This window comes from Bos javanicus, chromosome 2 (genome assembly GCF_032452875.1).
Source record: "Bos javanicus breed banteng chromosome 2, ARS-OSU_banteng_1.0, whole genome shotgun sequence".
Classification (NCBI taxonomy): Eukaryota; Metazoa; Chordata; class Mammalia; order Artiodactyla; family Bovidae; genus Bos; species Bos javanicus.
This window is the reverse complement of record NC_083869.1, coordinates 7063843-7086929: the sequence shown is the minus strand read 5'-3', so window position 1 is coordinate 7086929 and position 23087 is coordinate 7063843. Positions and strand designations below refer to the sequence as shown.

At 37.1% G+C, this 23087-nt stretch overlaps 1 long non-coding RNA gene across 3 annotated transcripts in view; it reads right to left on the bottom strand.

The window, feature by feature from the left end:
• LOC133257351 (uncharacterized) overlaps nucleotides 1-23087 on the bottom strand; it is a 100535-nt gene that overhangs the window by 15999 nt on the left and 61449 nt on the right. For all 3 annotated transcript variants that reach the window (XR_009739513.1, XR_009739514.1, XR_009739515.1), the window contains 2 exons: nucleotides 19642-19823; nucleotides 435-554 (listed from right to left, as the gene is read on the bottom strand). This is a non-coding gene — a long non-coding RNA (uncharacterized LOC133257351). The remainder of the gene's footprint in view (nucleotides 1-434; nucleotides 555-19641; nucleotides 19824-23087) is intronic.

Genomic DNA, 23087 nt, shown 5'->3' with positions numbered 1-23087 from the left:
AGTATCTTAGAGAATATAAGACTGTGGAGATTTATACATGAACAGACAAGCATGTTTGAGCAGAAAAGTAAAAGCTCTCCCATGCTTAAGGAATGACATGCAGAAAGAGGGAAGAAACAAAGAAAATTTAGACATTGTGGAAAAGATCTCTATTAAAAAAGGAAAGTGGCAGTGGTATAAATACCATAATCATAACATTAAAAGTTTAATCGACACTATATCTCAAAAAAAAAAGTTCTGTGTAATTATGTTAGGTTCCAAGGGTAAGAAATTGGCCCTTATACTGGTGCTGAAAACAAGCACGAAGTGTCCCACGAGACCATGGTAACTAAAATTTGGGATTACTGGGCTCATGTGCTCATGTGCAAACACTGTTTGTCAAGCACCCCAAAGTTAAAATAGACCAACAGTGACATCTGCTGCTGTGGACTTACTTTGAAAATGGCCAGTCTCAACATTTTGAAGGGAAGTCTCCTGCCAAACCACTGGACTTCTGCTGTGATGAGTCAGCACTTCTGGAACTCCTGTTTGTCATCTGTGCTATCAGAAGCTTTCTTAAGTGAACACAGAACATGGGAAAAATGAGAGAATATTTGGAAAAGTAACTAAAACAAACAAAAAACAGTGGGGGTGGAGGCATAAGTGATGAGAAAAAGAGACTTCATATTGTCTTTTCTCGTCCTGTTTTTCCTTTAGCTAAGTAAATCCAAATTAATTTTGTAGCTGTCAGCAAGCATGAGCATGTCCGCAGTAAAAGGACGGATTAACTGTTGCCGGCTTCAGTGGACTCCAACACAAAATTTACAGCATAATATCCATACCAGGAAAAAAAAAAAAGGTTAAATGATCAAAGGAGAGTATGTGGAAAATGTTTGAAGTTACTCTTGCTTTGGAAATCTCTTCTTAATTATCTAATTGTTTACATTAATTATACTTCCTTCAACATCTGCTGACCCTCAGGCTTTTTCTTTTCTGAAAGCCCATAGCACAGAAGGTTTGAATCAAACAGCATGGCTTTTAAAAATTACATATAATCTCCAGTGTAAAGTGGTCAGTGGGGCGTATTTGCATAAACTAATAAATATGAAAATCATGGGTCAATTTATTTGCTCAAGAAAAAAGATGGCAACTGATACCGAATCCCTGGTTATTATAAAAGAAGATGAATGAAAAGGCCTTGCAGCAAGGAAGAACTGAATTAAGAGTTCTGACTTCCAATGTGGGTTCTGACCACTCACTAAACGTGTCACCATGAGGAAATCCCATAGTCTATCTGAGCCTCAGTCTTCTCTTCCATAATACTAAAGGCCTGGGCTACCTGAGAGATGGAAAGTGGATTTCAACTCATTTTCCTGCTTTGGTTAACTGGCAATGGCTGCTTTTAAGTAATCCCAAAGCTGCATCCAGACGCAATGAAAAAGCTGCTGACCAACTAGCAGGGTCTGCAGTAAGCAAGACAAATGTGGAAGGGCAGTGTGCATGTCACATATATACCAAGCTTAGACAAAATTATTTCTCTCATTTTCTTGCAGCTGTAGATTCTGCTATTAGCTGCCATTTTTAGTGCCTAGTCTCTTTCAGCTTTGCAAGATGCTCAACAGATATTATTTCTAACCCTCACCATATTTTAAGGACATGGAAACTCAGAAACATGAAATAATTTTCTCAAGACCACACAACATAGCTGGACTCAGTTACTAACAAAATAACCCCACATTCTCTATTGTGAATAAAACCTTCACTTATGTTTTAGATCACATCCCCTAGCCCTCTTGCAATGTAAAAGCTATAATACCATTATGTCTTATCTGGTGATACCTTAATACATCTATATTTTCACAGAAAGAAAGGATGGTTTGGACATGAAACTTGGCTAGTTCATGTAAACATGAAAGGGCAAGGCAGGGAAAAAGTATCCAAGAAAGTGCTTTTTTCAGGATTGTATGGTAAAAATTAAAAGTGACAAAGGAATGGACAATAACTAAAAGTCATATTCAATTTTAAACCAAATAGAATTACAGACAAATAAAATAACAGAATTGAAAAGAGTCCTGTGAAAATAGGACATTGTGTATTACATCGATCGGGTCTGCGTAGGCATTGCAGCTTAACTGGTAAAGTACTCAGGGATGTACTCAGGTATAGTACTCAGGGATGTACTCAGGTATAGTACTCAAGGATGTACTCAGGTATAGTACTCAGATGTCAGTGCTTGATACACACTTTTTGATGATGATGGTTTATAAATAATTCAAAGAAGAGATTCCTGGTAAGAAACATTTTTGAAGCTTCCTTAATTTGATACACCATTTTGGACATTCTCTGGGTTACAATCTCCAGGTACAGTAGAAAACAAGACACTCTAACTTGCGGTTGGAACAAACAGACTCCATCATACAGCGGAAACTTTGAGAATGACATCACAAAATCGGTCTACCCTGACTGCAGAATTACATACTGATGCTTTCAGAGTAATACTCAGAAACTTATACTTGCCTTTAGAAAATAACCTAGAAATATCGATTAGTAAAAAAAAAAGTTTTAAGGAAACCAAACGCAGTACTGCACCCATAGGAGAAAAATTATTAGTAGTAGTTAAGTTGAGTTTCATGTCAAGGTACCTCAAGGCCTATGATTAGCTGGCTGATTCATTCATGTTATAAATATTTATTCTTTACTTACTATGAACCTAGGCACTCTGGAATACAAAATAAAATAGACCTGAGGAGTAGAGGTCTAATTGGAAACAGCTACATAAATAAATTAAAATACAAAATGACATGTAAATCAACTGGGTAATGTTTGAGGTACATACGTATCGCACAAAAGTGAAATTACTAATTTTCTCTCATGGTGTCAGAGAAGGATCGGAAAGACACGTAAGTACAAGGCTGAACTGAAGATTAATATATTTCTTAAGATACCCATAATTTGCAAGTTTTTAATGATATTAAGACAGTAAAAAAAAAACATTAAAACCAAAGGCATAGACCCCCTTAGACTGGCCTCACTCATAAGAGAGCTCTGAAAAGAACACAGTCAATAACCATATGGAGAAAATGGTACTTGCATACTTAAGTAAAGCAAAGTGTTGTGTATTTTTCATCCTACTATTTTAAGGTAATATCATTCCAAGGTATTAGGGCCCAACATCTTGTCATGCACAGAGAAAGTCAACACAAGAAAGTCCTGCAAAGAGTGTTGTTCCACATATACTCTGTGACTAATTCTGTTTATGGAATGAACTGCACTGTGGTCATGGGTCACAGTCAGCCAGCCAAGAGAATGTTTCCAGAGTGTAATTGTTCTGGGCATCAAGGCACTTTACAGCATGTTCCCATTGCTTTTTGATACTCTGTGGCCAGGAGACTGCTGAGAAAATATTATTCACCCGAATTAGACTGGAGGAGTCAACCGCCTGGGTATTACATCTCCATGTCAGCACAAGCGGTGTCTGCAACCGAACTTACCAGATGTTTCTAATTTCTCTACCTTCTGAACTACAACTTGGTTTTCTTTTCCTGACTTTGAAATATTTTAAACAAAGGACTTTCTGTAATGTCTCGGGAAACTTACAAAATTAAAATCCTGGGGTTAATATCAGAATAAGAGTTCTGGAACTCCTGCCACTGCCACATTGATGAGATTTCCACCTTGCGACTCACTACCTCAGTTTCTCTCAAACGACTTTTGAGCTGCAGGAGTCTCATTCACTCTAGAGATTTCCACCCAGCTAACAAATTGAAAAACACTGAATTCTAGAGGCAACTACATGTCCCCTGTTGCCACATTACCTAAAATAAATGCTACTTCAAATTAAGGCCTTAATGTTAATAAAAATGATCAAGCTGTCAAATCAGCAACTGCATTTCTAGAAAGTTATACAAAGATTTTCACACATGTTCACAAGGAATCATATACAAAGATAGTAATTGCAGCATGGTTTGTCAGACATTGAATTTGGAAATAACCAAAGCATCTAGCAGCAGAGGACTGGTAGAATATTTTATGCTATATCCACACAAGAAATAATGTGCAGCCCAAAAAGACCTTGGCAGTTCTCCACATATGATAAGAAGGGAAATCCCCATAATAATTGTTAGGGAAAGAACTGGGCCAATATGTATGTGTAAAAATACAATACATACTGTGTAACTTTTTGTAGCTTTTGGATTTTAATTTTTGCCATGTGCAAGCACTGTTTATTCAAAAAAATTAAGTTTGGTGAAAATAAAGTAAAATCAAGATAAAACGAGGTCTTGAGGAAACAAAACTAATGGAAAAGGAACATGGTAAAAAAAAAGGGAAGAAAGAAGGAAAAGAAAACTGTGAGACTTCAAGCTTCTAAAACTATGAAAGGGTCTGTCTCATAGTCTCAGCAAAATTTCCAACTTGTGTCACAGGTTGGCCTGACGCAGTTCTTATCCTTTACAAGCGCTCCAGAGTGCATTTGACTCATGATTGGAGACTCTCCTCTTGCATGAACTGCCTCACCCTGATTCTCTTTTTTTTTCTTTCTTTTTTCCTTTTTTTAAATTGAAGTGTAGTTGATTTACAAACTTGTTTAATTTCTGCTGTACAGCAAAGAGATATACATCCTTTTTTATAATATATTCTTTTCCATTATGGTTTATCATAGGATATTGAATATAGTTCAGGCTTCCCTGGTAGCTCAGGGATAAAGAATCCACCTTCAATGCAGGAGACCACCTGCAATGCAGAAGACACAGCTAGATCCCTGGGTCGGGAAGATCCCCTGGAGAAGGAAATGGCAACCCACTCCAGTATTTCTGCCTGGGAAATCTCGGGGACAGAGGAGCCTGGTGGGCTATAGTACATGGGGTGGCAAGAGTCAAACATGGCTTAACAATTGAACCCACCACCACCACTGGATATAATTCCCTGTGCCATATGGTAGGATATTGTTGTTTATCTACTCTCTATATAAGAGCTTACATCTGCTGACCCCAACTTCTCACTCCATCCCCCCCAACCCCCTCCCTCTTGTCAACCACAGGCTGTTTTCTATGCCTGTGAGTCTGATTCTGTTTCATATTTAGGTTCCTTTGTGTCATATTTTAGATTCCACAGAAGGGATATCATATTGTATTTGTCTTTCCTTTTCTAACTTACTTCAATTAGTATGATAATCTCTAGTTATATCAATGCTGTTACAAATGGCATTGCTTTGTTCTTTTTTATGGCTGAGTAGTATTCCATTGTATATATGTACTACATCTTTTTTATCCATTCATCTGTTAATAGACATCTGTTAATAGACAATATGCAAACATTGTTTCCATGTCTTGACGAGCACTGGTGTGAATGCAGCAGTGCTATATCTTTCTGAATCACAGTTTTGTCTGGATATATGCCCAGGAGTAGATTACTGGACCGTATGGTAATTCTATTTCTAGTTTTCTGAGGAACCTCCATACTGCTTTCCACACTCGCTGCACCAACTTACATTCCCACCAATAGTATAGGAGGGTTCCTTTCTCTCCACACCCTCTCCAGTATTGGTTATTTGTAGACTTTTTAATCATGGCCATTCTGACTGGAGTGAATTGATACCTCATTGTAGTCCTGATTTTCATTTCTCTAATAATTAGCAGTGGTGAGCATTTTTTCACGTATCTGTTGGCCATCTGTATGTCTTCTTTGGAGAAATGTCTATTTAGGTTGTTTGTTTTTTTGTTGTTGAGTTGAATGAGCTGTTTGTATATACTGGAAATTAAGCTCTGTTGATCATATTGTTTGCAGATATTTTCTCCCATTCTCCTATTCTGTAAGTTGTTTCTTTGTCTTGTCATGATTTCCTTTGCTGTGCAAAAGCTTATAAGTTTGATAAGGCCCTCTCACCCTGATTCTTGACATGGTCACTGGTCACTCCTCTCTGCTCTCAGGTGGCTCTTCATCCTCCCCTCTACCCTTCAAAGCTTTGGTTGTGGGCATTTCCCAGAGCTTAGTGACTAGACCTCAGTAGTTCAGATACTTCCTTAATGGCATTTTATTTGTAGATAAGTCATAAAGCTGTATCTCCAGCATTTGCCTACCTTTTGTCATTTACCTCTCGTCTTCCCTTTCCCTTTTCATTCTCAATGCCTTCCAACCACATTTTCTGACTGCCTACAGAAAACTCCCAACAGATGCTATTTAAACACTGAACTTGATCTTCCCCAGTCTCTCTTGTTCTCATGTTTTATGTATGTGCATGCATTGCCCTCAAAATGAAATGCCAAATTCCTCAAAGTTAGGAAGATTTTTACAATTACCTTAGTATATACCCCATCCTTCTGTTCTTCCTTCAGCCAAGAACAGTATTCTAACCAGGTTGTTAACCAATAAATTCTTATGTAATATTATACTTTTGTGAATAAACTACTCTCTTCTCATACAACCACCAGATTTAATTCATAATTATACATATGGTATGTATAATAGGATACAGGAATTCTATTTATTAATTATTAATATATTTTTTCTAATCTACTCCACAGTGGATTATTATTACACAGTGGATCTGAAACAGCCTATGTTAGAATCATTGTTTACATTTTCCTCCTCATTTAGTTTTTTGAGGCTAGTACCTGTGTGTTATGTGTTTCCATATTGCTAGAGACTGACTCCCACTAGGAGCTTATCATAATTATTTGTCAAAAGAATAAATATTTTTTAAAAAGAAAATACAAGAAATATTTTCCAAAAAGGATTTTAACATTTAGTGGATTAATCCTTTTCTAACAAAGTTGTGATTTATATTCACAAGGAATAAAGTGGATCAGAGCAGGGATAAATGGAGGCCACAAATTCAGATATGCAATTAATGCAAATGTATTTCCCATTACTCCAGTGAATTGTTATTATGAGTCTGAATGTCAGGCTGAAGCTTCCCCTTGAGTCTTTTTGAAGGTTCCCCCAATTCTGCAGCATTTTGTTGAGGTTTAAAGAAGAGTAAAGGATTTTGTAAGGTTACGAATTGGGGAAGATGGGGAACTAACACAGCCCTAACGTCACTTCTCATATAAAGGTTACAGCAGAGAAGTCCCGCAGGCCATGGGATTACGGTCTTTCTGAGGTACCTTCCTGCCCATTCTTAGAGCACAGGAGTGTGTCCACAAAGTTTCCCAGTCTCCATCTGCTAAAAGCCTCACGTTGCTGTTTCCTTGATAGCATCTTACCAAATCCTGTCCTCTCAAGGACACTGCCAGAAAGCAGAATTGAACAGTCAGATCTGTAGGATGCCCTCGTCTCCCAGGCTTTCTCTTCCTAGCCTAATCTATTTTCTTCTAGTCTCGAAGCAATTCTCCCTTCAGAAATCCAGCCAAGACGCTTTCCTTTGTATTCACATTCCCTTTGTTGTACCAATTTCACAAAGCCTTCCTCCATTATGGGGTTTAGATTTCTAAAACAAAAGACAAGTTTTGTGGTTCCAACCAGCCATATCCCTTCCCTTAGACAGTGATCCCAGAACCAAATACTTACTTGACTAGGAAAAGAAAAAGGGAAAAACACAATGCAAAGTTTAAAACTAGGTTACTGTGTCAGTATATTATCCCGTTCTGTTTTTCCCAGATCTTTCCATCATTTATCTTCTCTTTCCCTTTTTCATTCTCACTGCATTCCCACTTCATATCACCCTTTTCTGGGCACTTACCTCACACTTGGACTACATCAATATTCTCCCTGAGTCTCCAGTTCATCCCAGCGTCCACCATTTCTTTCCTCTACAAAACCAATTATCACGCCTCTGTATAATCTTCTACTCTCTGTGACAGAAAGCATAAATTCTCCTGCCAACTTGAAATATTTGCATGTTAAGTTATTAATATTTCAACCTAACTTATTTTCACCCAGTTGGGAGCATTCAACCTCTTTTCTGAAAAGACAAATCTTTTCATTGCTCCCTCCATGTTTACAGTACTTGTTCCTGCTTCTGTGCTTTAACTCACATCATTTGTCTCATCTTAAATGCCCTGTTTTCTCCTCTCACATATATTTCAACCAACATTTAGGACCAACTCTAAATTCACAACCCAGTCTGTCTTATGCACATTAATTTTACCCCTAGGGCATGAATTGCCTAATTTAAAATTTAATTATATATTATATATTTTTGCACTGCACTTTAATTATTCCACATTTTTTGTTTTTTTGCACACTCCACTAATTACATGCTCCCTGTCAACAGGGAGCATATATTCTCATTTCCTTCATTATACCCAAAGCAGAGTCTGACATGCAATAAATTCTAAATCAATACTTGTGTAGCGGAAAGGTCATTGTAATTACTTACCAGTGTCGCTCCTCCCAACCTCTGCCTATGCCTCCTTCCTCCAACATGCACACAAACAACACTTCTAACTGATCTCCTCCTCAAATTAGGAGGTGGCAAAGGAATTCTATAACTCTCAAAGTAGAGTTGTTCCAGCAGAAATGCAGAAAAAAATAATAATACATGATGGAACCAATTTTTAGTTCTTGACTTTCAAAAGTTTTATAGCCCACACAGAGACAGCAAAAAGTCAGAAAGTCTATAATATACAGCACAAAATGCATGCTTTAAACAACTGAAGGATGATGAAGAAAGAAATTAGCTCTCCAATCTAGGAAGAAACTTTTAAAAATAATAATAGCGTGAGATGCGTATGTGAGTCTCTTAGAAGAGACTCTGCCCTCACTTCTTCCCATTGCAAGAAGGTGTAAATAGAATCTCTAGTAAATTTAAGTACTGAAAGCTTATTCTTTGTTTCCCATCTGCTGCCTTGAGAAGAAGCAAGCTAACAGGCTCCAAATATTCACTGGCAGAAGGTTATAGAAATGACTTCATGCATACTTGGATGACTTAAGGGCTTCAAGAAGTATGGAGAGCCTTGAACTAAATGGGTGAATAAAACTTTTTCACTTTTTGAAAGAGGCCAAGCAAAGAGAAAGTAAGTCCACCAAGTGTACTGCAAAACGACTAAATTTTCTGCCCCTAGATAGAGCAGAAGTTGAAAATGAAGCTTAGGTTGAGTTACAAAAAAATAAAGAGAGCTACTTTGCACATTCAAAGTTATTACCTGAGAAATATTATACCCAGTACTGTGTTTATGATTAAGTGATTAACTCATTGATCAATTCATGATGAAATAAAAGGTTGAGCTAGACTCTGAAGTTGAAAACACAATTTCTGAAAGGTCCTAAGTCCATTTTAAGAAATCTATTAAAATATTCATAAAATTTAAATAATGATATAATCTCATGAATAAGAAAAACACCCTCAGAAAAGTACAAATGGCTTCCTTGGTAGTTCAGACAGTAAAGAATACACCTGCAATGTGGGAGACTTGGGTTCGATCCCTGGGTTGGGAAGATCCCCTGGAGTAGGGCATTGCAACCTACTCCAGTATTCTTGCCTGGAGAATCCCCATGGACAGAGGAGCCTGGCGGGCTACAGTCCATAGGGTCACAACAGTCATACACAACTGAGCAACTAAGCACATGTTTCTACCAATAAATGTAACATTTGAATGAGAAAATGAAAATACAAGTCATCACATAGTATTATATAAATATCATGACAGAATTGAGAATATACTGGACTATACTTTTAAGAGATTTGTCTGTTTTCACTTTTACATGGGCTAGGATATGTAGAATGAGAGTCCATGATTTTTAATACTACAAAATAATTTATGCTCAAGTCTTTTACAAATCTATCAACTGCCACCATTCCCAATGTCTAAAAGCAAGAATTTTGTCTATGGAGTCTAGGTAATTATATAATGGGTTTATAAGGTCACCAGGCTATTATTAAAGAAGAGTGTAGAGTGTTATAATGTTTCAAACCAGTAGAAAAAAAAGTATTCAACTTAGGTCTTAAATAGACCATTTTTCCCTTTCCTCACAGTTTGTCTCCTAATTTTACCAACAGCATTCTGTCAACCCAGTACACTAGAACCACGATGATGGAAAACACTGGTCATTTGTCTCCTTCTTATATTTGATGAGTTACTAACCCAAAGCACAGCTGGATGATGATTCACTACTTGTCTTGGTGCAAAATATTCCAGTTGTGTCCTCACTGTCAGAATTTTTTCATTTTGATTTATAACTTTCCTGGCAAGCATATTATTAACTTTACATCTCTGTAGTTAACTGCCAAATGTGAACAATAAGTTATTCAACATATTAGCCTCCCTATTCTGAATAAGCCCAGGTTCTACTTGGTAAGAAAACGTTCAGCAGAAACTACTAATTATGGTAGGAAAATACTCCATATTTTGAAATTAGGAATCCAAACTCACAGATCAATAATTGAATGTTATTAATATAAGCCTGGTTAAAGTGCATTTTCACTTCAAACATTTTTGAACTTGTTTTCAATCTCACTGAATAATGTTTAGATCATGTTTTTAAATATCAATTTTAAGTCATTAAGAAAGGAAAACAAAAATTAATTTCTTATACCATGTATAATCTTTGAGAAATAGGTCTTCAAGAGAATATTCTGAAACAGATGGAAACAAATTCATTTCTTTTAACACTGATTTCTAAATGGTAGTCAAAAGACCATGTAGAAGCCTCAACTGAGGCAGATTCCTTGCTGGAAAACACTGACCACCTCTGATGTGCCTTTCTTTATTCTCCTAGCCACTAGATCAATGTTGAGGGCTGTGTTACCATACCTGACTTGGGAATTGCTGTCTCTACTAAGGGGAAAGGGGATTTTTCCACCAAAGATGCTGTAAGGCCTTGCTAATATGAACTGGTAAGAAGCAGGACAGCATGCCTTGAAAGTCCTGAACCAGGAGGGGATCTGAACTTAGAGCTGGATTTGTTTGTTTTTGGCTGAGCCTGTGAGGCATGCAGGATCTTAGTTTCCCAGCTAGGGATTGAACCCACACCCCCTGCAATGGAAGCACAGAGTCTGAACCATTGGACCACCAGGGAAATCCCAGGAAGAATTTGTTGATATGGGGGCATGCTCTGTGACTCAGGATTTAATGCCCTGGCATGTTCTAATATGCTGCTGGGATGAATCTTGGAAGCTTGAAAAAAAAATAATAATGATGGCTTTCTATTAAATCTAAGATGCCAGAACTGATAGGCTGCTGAAGGAAAGAAAAAAATGACCCAGTGAAATGAACATGGCAAAATGAGTCCATTACATAAGATGTGAGAACCCACCAGCTGACCTTTCCTGGAAGGGGCCAGAGAAGATTTCATTAACTGTGGTGATAAGAAATGCAGTGGAAACAGAGATGCCACCCTTAATGAGAAGCTTAGTGGTGGCTGGCCTCTGCAGGCTGAGGCTGATGGCAGGACATGCTGCTACGGAACCTGGCTCCCCAGTATCAGCAAAGAAGATGGGATTCCAGAGTAGCAAAGACAGCTGGTAGCACTTAATTGTCAGAGAAAAGATGCATGTAATAACTGTAACTGACAGCATAGTTGAAATGGTGGCATCCAGGGCATCCTGACCCACAGTGAACTATCATGATGACGAATATAGTCCATGGTTCTAAAGAGCAAGACAAATAAACAGAAAACAGGGCGTTTCTTCACATGATTGATACATGCACATATACATATACACATAATATAAATAGATTCAAGAGAGATCAAAAATGGATGAACAGAAAGATGATATCAGCTGTCCCAGTGGAACTAATCAAATGCTGCAATCTCTCACCAACCTTCTATATATACCTGAGCCAGTTCTTAGACAAGTCATCGATTAAAAGAGAGATCAGATGTCTGTAAGGAAAAATTCTCAAATACCATAGTAAGTGAAGGTAGCAGTTCCCTCAGTTTTTTCCCACAGTGACCTAGGATCATTCATTGTTTACATGTATATTTTTCAGATCATTTTCCATTATAGGTTATTTAAGATATTGAGTATAGCTCCCTGTGCTGTATAATAAATACTTGCTGCCTATTTTATGCAAGTAGTTTGTATCTGCTAGTTCCAAACTCCTAATTTATCCCTCCCTCCCTTTCCCCTTTGGTAATCACAAGTTTGTTTTCTCTGTCTGTGAATCTACTTCTGTTTCATACATAGATTCATTTGTATTTTTTATATTCATACTTTTATATTCCACCTATGTGATATCACATAATATTTGCATTTCTTTGCCTGATTTACTTCACTTAATATGAAATTCTCAAATAATGTAAATATTTTACATAAATATATATGTATATATTTTATAAAATATATATTGTTTAAATGTATATATATTATATAATATATATTTAATATAATATATTATATACAAATATATATAATATGTATTTTATATATGTATAAAACACATATCACATATATTTATAAATTATGTATATTTGTATATAATATAAATATATATTTTATCAAGTGAAATGGCAACCCCTCCAGTATTCTTGTCTGGAAAATCCCATGGACAGAGGAGCCTGGCAGACTACAGTCCATGGGGTCACAAGAGTCAGATACAACTTAGCGAATAAACTGCCACCATATATAAAACATCTTAAACCAGCCACCTATTGACAGGTGCTTGGTTTGTTTCCATGTCTTGGTTTTGTAAATAGTGCTGCTATGAATAGTACTGCTTTTGAGTTAAAGTGTTCATCTTTTCTAGATATATACCCAGGAGTGGGGAGCTAGATCCTGTGGTAGCTCTATTTTTAGTTTTTTTAAGAAACCTCCATACTGTTTTCCATAGTGTCTGTACCAATTTATATTCCCACCAACAGTGTATGTGGCAGGGTTGGGGGGGACCAGGATCTTGTGAGGCCTACCAAATTCAGAATCTAAACTGACTCTGATAACAGAACTACAATAGATACCCCACCCAAGAAAAATAGAAAATCAAGAACAATACTGAACAATACTGCATTTCGGATAGAAGGACAGTTTAGTGCCAATCTCAAAGGCCTAAAAAAAATGCAGTGAAGGTGTTTACTATTAATAACCCATTTAATTCACCAATTTGGCCATAAAAATTAAATGGAGCATGGCAGATGACAGTTGAGTTCAGTTCAGTTCAGTCGCTCAGTTGTGTCTGACTCTTCGCGACCCCATGAATCGCAGCACGCCAGGCCTCCCTGTCCATCACCAACTCCCGGAGTTCACTCAGACTCACATCCATCGAGTCAGTAATGCCATCCAGCCATCTCATCCTCTGTCATCCCCTTCTCCTCCTGCCCCCAATCCCTCCCAGCATCAGAGTCTTTTCCAATGAGTCAACTCTTCGCATGAGGTGGCCAAAGTACTGGAGTTTCAGCTTCAGCATCATTCCTTCCAAAGAAATCCCAGGGCTGATATCCTTCAGAATGGACTGGTTGGATCTCTTTGCAGTCCACGGGACTCTCAAGAGTCTTCTCCAACACCACAGTTCAAAAGCATTAATTCTTCAGCACTCAGCCTTCTTCACAGTCCAACTCTCACATCCATACATGACCACTGGAAAAACCATAGCCTTGACTAGACAGATGAATCCCAACTTTAGCTTTTTTGCTAAATGTAGTGTATTTGGCAGATCAACATGGATGGCTGTCCTCTGCAGGCTGAGGCTGAAGGCAGGACATGCTGCTCTGGAACCTGGCCCCAGTATCAGCAAGGAAGATGGGATTCCATCCAGTATATGATACAGAGCTACTGGTCTGGTAAATAACTGGTCAGGAAAGAGGCTAAAAAGCAGTTCTCACTTACCAGAGACCAACAACATGATACATTTATGGCATCGCCCAGGGCTACGTTGAATCACCTCTCTTCTGTCACTGTATAGTCTTAATGTATCTTGAGTACCTGGACCTTCCATAGGTCCTTTAATAACTTTCTCATTGTTCTAGTTTATTGATAACAACATGGCAAATAGAACTGATAAGCAGAAAAAGGCAAGTACTCTGATGGCAAAGAAAATGGCAAGTAACATACATGAGCTCCTAAAAATGGGCATTAAGTCCTACAAAGTCCCAATTTACCAGTCAATTGCTTAGAACTCCAGCAGTATGCTAAAATATCCTTTTCAAGATAAAGAACAGGTTATTGTGCTTTGCACTTCCTACTGCTTAGAAGCATAGCACCTGGAGGGCTTTATGAATAGTGTTTCAACTCACTTATCATGTGACTCAAAAGAGGGCTTTACAGTAAATCGAGGCTGACATACAAATAGTCCTGCCACTTGGGCCACACAGCCCATCAGACCCATAATTTAAAGGAATTTATGTTAATCTACATAATCAACATTATGTAGAGTCTCTGGGAACACCCAGTGGGAGAGCTGCAGCAAAGAACTCCAAGGTTCTGGATCAAAGTCATGCCATCTACAGTAGAGAACTGTATTCTATTTAGAAATCGGTTCCTAGCATGCTATTGAGTCATGGTGAAAACTAAGCATAAGACCACAGAATAGCAAGCAACCATTGACAATAGCTTCCCATAATGAACTAGATTCTGTTAGACCTAAAGATGTCATAAGGTTCAACGGGCCTGTGTGTGTGCTAGTTGCTCAGTCATGTCCAACTGTTTGCGACCCCATGGACTGTAGCCTGCCAGGCTTCTCTGTCCATAGGGATTCTCCAGGCAAAAATACTGGAGTGGGTTGCCATGCCTTTCTCCAGGGGATCTTCCCAACCCAGGAATCAAACACAGGTCTCCCACATTGCAGGCAGATTCTTTAACATCTGAGCCACCAGGAAAGCCCTCAACTGGCCTAGCAAAGATATGTCTTTCAAGATAAGCTTCATACAGGTATACCTAGGACAGAAAGAAGAAAATTTAGAAGACTCAGTAAGCTTCATGATTAGGTTTATTATGTACCAATAACTCATCCTTTTCTTACACCTATGGGCTCATAGAATAGTTTCTTACAGCCAGCTAACAAAGGAAATTAAAAAAAAAAAAAAAAACAGAACTGGTTCACAGATTACTAGATATGTTGAGGCAAGATTAGAAATAGACTGTGGCTGTACCAACTCAAGGGTGGAGCCCAACTTAAGGGTGGCCCTGAAAGACAGTAATGAGAAATTCTCTCAATGAGCAAAACTTGGGTCAGTGTATCTGGTCATCCAGTTCATCTGAAGACAACAACTGGCCAAAGATAAGGACATACATGGACACATGGACAATGAAAAGGTGGTTTGACTGGTTGGTCAGAGGCCAGGAAAGAGCAAGACTGGAAGATCAGAGATAAGAAAAATAGTCTTAGAAAGAAGTGTTTAGATGAGCCTGTAGCAGTGGGCACAAAGGTTGAGCATTCTTGAAACACACTAAATGCCCTTTATAGAGCATCAACTGCAAAAGACATCCTAAATAACAGGTACACAGGATTACTTATCCAGTGGCTGTCTGCCAGCCTCCGCTCTTTGGCACACAAGTACTTCTTCAATGGGCCCAAGAATGAAGTAGTGGTGGTGGAAGAGATGAACCTATACATAGGCTTAGTACCATGGGGTCCCATGTGTACACACACACACACACACACACACACACACACATCACATGCTCTTTATCCATTCATCTATTGATGAACATAATTAAGGTTGCTTCCATGTCTTGGCTATTAATTAGTGCTGCAATGAACATTGAGATGCAAGTATCTTTTCAAATTATGGTTTTCCGGATATATGCCCAAGAATGGAATGAAGAATCATTGGTAACTCTATTTTGAGTTTTTTAAGGAACCTCCATACAGTTCCCCATAGCAACTAACCAATTTACATTACCACCAACTGTTTAGGAGTGTTCCTTTTTCTTCACACCCTCTCCAGCATTTATTATTTGTAGACTTTTTGATAATGGCCATTCTGACAGTGCGAGGTGATACCTCACTGTAGCTCTGATCTGCATTTCTCTAATAATTAGCAGTGGTGAGCACTTTTTCATGTTTCTGTTGGCCATCTGTATGTCTTCTTGGGAGAATATCTGTTTAAATCTTCTGTCCATTTTTTGATAGGGTTGTTTGTTTTCTGATATTGAGCCATATGAGCTGTTTATATAATTTGGAAATTAATCCCTATGGGTCACATTATTTGCAAATATTTTCTCCCATTTTGTAGGCTGGCTTCTTTTGTTTATGGTTTCCTTTTCTGTGCAAAAGCTTTTAAGTTTAATTGAGTCCCATTTGTTTGTTCTTGTTTTTATTTCTATCACTCTTAGAAGTAGATCCAAAAAGATGCAGCTGCAATTTGTGTCAAGGAGTATTCTGTCAATGTTTTCCTCTAAGAGTTGTATAGTATCCAGTCTTACATTTAGGTGTTCAACTCATTTTATTTTTATGTATCGTGTTAGAAAATGTTCTACTTTCATTTTTTTAATGTAGCTGCCCAGCACCACTTACTGAAGTGACTGTCTTTTCTCCATTGTAAATTCTTGTGCCTCATTTATCATAGATTGATTGGCCATAAGTGCATGGGTTTATTTCTGGGCTCTCTCTCCTGTTCCATTGATCTATATGTCTGCTTTTTGTTGCCAGTACCACATTTTTTGAGTACTATAGCTTTGTAGTATAGTCTGAAGTCAGAAGGCCTGATTCCTCCAGTTTTGTTTTTCTTTCTCAATATTGCTTTGGCTATTGAGGGTCTTTTGTGTCTCCAAACAAATTTTAAAACACTTTGTTCCAGTTCTGTGAAAAATCCCATTGGTAATATGATAGTGATTGCACTGAATATGTAGGTTGCTTTGGGTAGTATAGTCATTTTGGCAATACTGATTCTTCCTATCAAAGAATATGGTATATTTTTCTATCTGTTTGCAACATCTTTAATTTTTTTTATAAGTGTCATATAGTTTCTGGAGCACAGGTCTTTTGCCTCCTTAGGTAGGCTTACTCCTACGTATTGTATTTATTTTGATATGATTGTAAATGGGATTGTTGCCTTAATTTCTCTTTCTGCTATTTCATTGTTAGTACATAGAAATGCAACAAACTTCTATATATCAATGTTCTTAAAGAATTGATATTTTAAAATGAATTATTTCATGGTTCTACTTCAAGCTTACGTATGTCCAGTTTTTTAAACTATTTAATATTATTCAAATTTTCATACTTTATATATAAAACATTGAAAATGAATAAAAGCCTTTTTCTTGTTGTTCTGTCGCTATGCAGTGTCCAACTCTTTGTGACCCTATGGACTATACCATGCCAGGCTCCTCTGTCCTCTACTATCTCCTGGAGTTTGCTCAAATTCCATTGAGTATGAATAAAAGTCTATCTTTCACTATTTGCTAATACATATGAAAAACTTCTGCAATTATATATAAGAAACTATAAATGACAGTATTTATGCAAGTAAACTAGCAGGAGAATTTTCCTTTTAATTTTAAGTCCTTATGAAAAGTCTGAGGGTTTACAAAGACCATGAATTACTCACAAAATCATCAATAAGCACATACAGATTTCTCCAAAAAAATACACTCATTATAAAGTGGAATTTTTCCCTTTTTTCTTCTGATGAAGCATTTTTGCATAAGCTTGTATATTTTAAAATTACATTTCAAAAGATAAGGTTTGTTGACTTGTTTAGCCATTACTTCATCTTTGGTTTGTAGATTTTTATAATATGCATACAAATAAGTTTTATTTTTGAATGCTTTTCATGAAATTACATCTCTCACATTTGATGTTAGGACTGTTAACAGAGGGTGAATTTTGCAAGCCAGTCAGTTAATATCAAAGGCAATGACTTCATATTTTGGGAAAGTTGACATATGTTTTAAAAGTTTTTCACATACTACATTTGGCATAACTTCAGAAGGCCCTATATTGTTCTGGATCATTTCGTGACAAAATTAATTTCTGTATTACTTCACTTTTTCCTCCAAAGGATGCCATTTTTTTTTTCTATTCCAGTTAAGTAGACATTAATATCTCAGCAGGGAGAATATGACTTTTTAAATAATAGCTTTTTTGGTCCCAAACATTACATTATTGGTTACAGTTACTATTTACTAACCAGAAAATGTTCTTTACAGTTCAGTTCAACAAACATGTATTGATCATTTTATATACCACAAACTGGATAAAGCTCAAGACTAACAAAGAAAGCTATGTTCTCTGCTGTTTGAAATATTCATCAACTAAAAGAGATATCTAAAGAGAATTTCAATACGATCACTGAAGACTAAGGACCCACAACAGACAAAAACTTCTCTCATTTCTACTTTTCAAAATAAATATATACTCTTTAGTTTAAATTTAATTCTAATTCAATTATACATTCCTACTTGGTAAAAATCCCTTTAGACCTTTCTTTGTGCTAGACTTTCCAAATAGTTATGAATAATCTGACTCAAAATAATATTCCTTGTGAATGACAGCAGTGAGAAAGGCCTGGGAAGAAATATGGCAGGGACATAAGAGTTTCAGCTTCATGTGAAACAAAATTTGATATGAGAAGCTTAAATTCTAAGAGAACAAGAAAGGACATAGCTGATACAGAAAAAAAAAAGAGAGAAAAGGAAAGAAGTGAGGTAAAGAATATGAAAACTAAATCAGTTCTGTAACTCCTGTACACTGCACACGGAAGTATCTGCAACTCAGGAAATGCCTTTTATCTCCCACTTGACTAAGGTCATGGCATGGCTTACAGATCCCATTTTGAACTTTTTCTTAAGCAATGGGACAATATGTCATTGATTTTTGCTGTGAAAACACACAAGTGAAAAGAACTTATCCTTGAAATTGATTTCTTTTTTTTTTTCAAGAAAATGTCCCATGAAGAAATAGAAAGTAACCTGCACAAACCCTGTCTAAGAAAAAAGCCATAAAAGAAGTATCAGGTCAAAAGACAATTACAAATTAGAAGAGAATACTGTAAAGAAAACATAATATGAAAAGTGAAATGACAATTGCATACTGCATGAGTGGTAAGGTATGGGTTGGGCACAAAATTCACTAGATACTGAATTATTAAATTATCATTTTCATATATTTTTTCTTACCTAGGGAAATCTCAAAGTTTACATAGCTTTATTGAGGAAGAAAGATTCAGATTCCTATGGTTGTTGAAGTCCAATTTTACTGTTTTTTAGTTTTAAAATCACTTAGGAAGAAATTGATCATGACCTCAAAATAATCTTTAATAAATTTTACGTATCATGTTTAAATAAATGACTGCTAGAGAATCAATTTAATGGAATAACTCAAGAGCTATATTTATAGAAAACATAACTGTTAAAAGATGCATTGCTTCAAAATAATTATCAAAGATCCACTTTTTCCTTAGTATTATATGATATATTATTCTCCATTGAAAGTGTGCATTCAGGTCAAGGGAAATGTGAACTAAGGAAGACATGAATGAATAGGTTAATATAAATGCATAAATCTTCAGGGCATAATAGTTTATAAACTGTTCTTTCACACTATAGATCTCTTTAAAAATAGTTTCTAAACAAATGAAAATGAAAGCACCTTAAAGTTAATAGGAAATTTGACTGCCTCGTAGATTGAATTGTCCCATATGCACAGAACAAAATGTAAGCAAAATATTATATGCCAGAACATGAGTGTATCCAAATATAGAGTATACATGTGTATTCACATATATGAAGTACATGGAGAAAATTCATACCTAAAACTAACAAAAATGGGAAACAGGCATTCAAAAGGTCTGTATTCCAAAATGGCCCTACAAAAGTAAATTGATGTGTAAAATGTAAAGACCTACTTTGTGCTTTGCTGTGCTAAGTCACTTCAGTCATGTCCAGCTCTTTGCAAGCCTATGGACTATAGCCGACCAGGCTCCTCTGTCCACGGGATTCTCCAGGCAAGAATACTGGAGTGGGTTGCCATACCCTCCTCCAGGGGATCTTCTCCACCCTGGGACTGAATCCACGTCTCCTGTGGCTCCTGCATTGCAAGAAGATTCATTACCACTGAGACACTAGGGTAGCCAAAAATGAAGATAAAAGAGTTACTGAATAAACTATTTTTTTATTTCTACACAAATTTCCTTTATCAAATAGCATTACTTCATAACTATATTTTGCTGGATAGCTTGAAGGTCCTATTTTATTAATCAATACTGTGCATAGATTATAAATAACTATTGATTTCATGTTTGTTTAACACAAAATGGAGGTAATGGCTTCTTCTGTCAACTAATATGATGTCTATGTTTTGTTTGTTGCATATGTTATACATTATTTATCAATGTTTAAATTCTTATATAGGGACTATTACTTTCCCAAATTACATTTTGCCCAGTACAGTACTATTTCTTATATAGGAGGTCTAGAAGGGATCTCTACCTAACTGGTCCAAGTTCTTGCCTCAAGGTAAGTTCAAATGGTGAATAAAGAACACAACTTAATAAAACTGTCATATGTGAAACTAATTACATAGACATCTGGAATTCAGAAGACAGTAAATAAAAAGGAAAAACTAGTTTATATTTCATGACCCTTTCTACTAGCATGTTAATAAAGGTCTAAGATTAGCAGAGGTCAGAATAATGGAAAAAAATTTCCAAGTCTTCCTGATGAGCTTTCAACTAAACCCAAACTTCAAATTGGCTCTCATTTTTCTCATCCTACAAAAGGAGAGTAAAATCTCTTTGCGCTTTTCTAATTTTCTGGCATACACTGAGACTTTTCCACAATGCGGGTAAGCAAAGTCTACCTTTATGGCATCAATAAAATATTATGCTTTATTTTATTCTTTGACTTTCCCTTTAGTAAATACTTGAATTTTTTATGCTTATGTTATTATTGTTCAGTCACTCAGTTGTGTCCAACTCTTTGTGACCCCATGGAATACAGCATACCAGGCTTCCCCATCCTTCACCATCTCCCAGAACTTGTTCAAACACATCCATTGAGTCGGTGATGCCATCCAACCATCCCATCCTCTGCCGTCCCCCTCTCCTCCTGCCTTCAATCATTCCTAGCATCAGGGTCTTTTCTAATGACTCAGTTCTTCCCATTATGTGGCCAAAGTATGGAAATTTCAGCTTCAGCATCAATCCTTCCAATGAATATTCAGGACTGATTTCCTTTAGGATGGACTGGTTGGATCTCCTTGCACTCCAAGGGACTCTCAAGAGTCTTCTTAAACACCACAGTTCAAAACCATCCATTCTTCGGCACTCAGCTTTCCTTATAGTCCAACTCTCACATCCATACATGACTACTGAAAAACCATAGCTTTAACTAGATGGACCTTTGTTGGCAAAGTAATGTTTCTGATTTTTAATATTCTGTCTAGGTTGGTCCTAACTTTCTTTCAAGGAGTAGTTCAGTTCAGTTCAGTTGCTCAGTCATGTCCAACTTTTTGCTACCGCATGGACTGTAGCACACCAGGCCTCCCTGTCCATCACCAGCTCCTAGAGTTTATTCAAACTCATGTCCATTGAGTCAGTGATGCAATCTAACCACCTCATCCTTTGTGCTCCCCTTCTCCTCCCACCTTCAATCTTTCCCACCATCAGGGTCTTTTCTAATGAATCAGTTCTTCGCATCAGGTGGCCAAAGCATTGGAGTTTCAGCTTCAACATCAGTCCTTCCAATGAATATTTAGAACTGATTTCCTTTAGGATGGACTGGTTGGATCTCCTTGCAGTCCAAGGGACTCTCAAGAGTCTTCTCCAATACCACAGTTCAAAAGCATCAATTCTTCCATGCTCAGCTTTCTTTATAGTCCAACTCTCACATCCATACATGACTATTGGAAAACCATAGCTTTGACTAGATGGACCTTTGTTGGTAAAGTAATGTCTCTGCTTTGTAATATGCTGTCTAGGTTGGTCATAACTTCACTGACAAGGAGTAAGTGTCTTTTAATTTCATGGCTGCAGTCACCATCTGGAGTGATTTTGGAGCCCAGAAAAATAAAGTCTGACACTGTTTCCACTGTTTCCCCATCTATTTCCCATGAAGTGATGGGACCGGATGCCATGATCTTAGTTTTATGAATGTTGAATTTTAAGCCAACTTTTCCACTCTCTTTCACTTTCATCAAGAGGCTCTTTAATTCTCCTTCACTTTCTGCCATAAGGGTGATGTCATCTGCATACCTGAGGTTATTGATATTTCTCCCAGCAATCTTGATTCCAGCTTGTGCTTCATCCAGCCAAGAATTTCTCATGATGTACTCTGCATATAAGTTAAATAAGCAGGGTGACAATATACAGCCTTGACGTACTCCTTTTCCTATTTGGAACCAGTCTGTTGTTCCATGTCCAGTTCTAACTGTTGCTTCCTGACCTGCATACAGGTTTCTTAAGAGGCAGGTCAGGTGGTCTGGAACTGCCATCTCTTTAAGAATTTTCCACAGTTTGTGGTGATTCAAAGGCTTTGGTATAGTCAATAAAGCAGAAATAGATGTTTTTCTAGAACTCTCTTGCTTTTTCAATGATCCAGCAGATGTTGGCAATTTGATCTCTGGTTCCTCTGCCTTTTCTAAAACCAGCTTGAACATCTGGAAGTTCACAGTTCATGTATTGTTGAAGCCTGGCTTGGAGAATTTTGAGCATTACTTTACTAGCATGTGAGATGAGTGCAATTGTGCGGTAGTTTGAACATTCTTACAGTCCATGGAATTCTCTAGGCCAGAATACTGGAGTGGGTAGCCTTTCCCATCTCCAGGGGATCTTCCCAACCCAGGATCAAACGCAGGTCTCCCATATTTCAGGCGGATTCTTTACCAGCTGAGCCACAAGGGAAGCCTATGGGTACATACATCTTTTTGAGTCAGAGTTTTTATTTTCTTTAGATGAATACCTGGAGGTAAAGTTGCTGGATCGTATGGCAGTTCTACTTTAACTCTCTAGAGGAAACACCACACTGTTTGACACAGAGATTGCCCCAATTTACAGCCTCACTAACAGTGCATGAGTGTTCACTTTTCTCTATATCTTTCCCAAAACATATTTGTTGACTTTATGATGATAGCAATTCACAAAGAGATGAGATCTCATTGCGGTTTTGATTTGCATTTCCCTGATGATCAATGATATAGAGGATATTTTTATGTGTCTGTTGGCCACCTATATTATCTTGTTTGGTTTTCTTCTAAGAGCTTTATGGTTTCAGGTCTTGCATTTAATTCTTTAATCCAGTTTGAGTTTATCTTCGTATGTGGTGTAGAAAGTACTTCAGATAGATTCTTTTACAT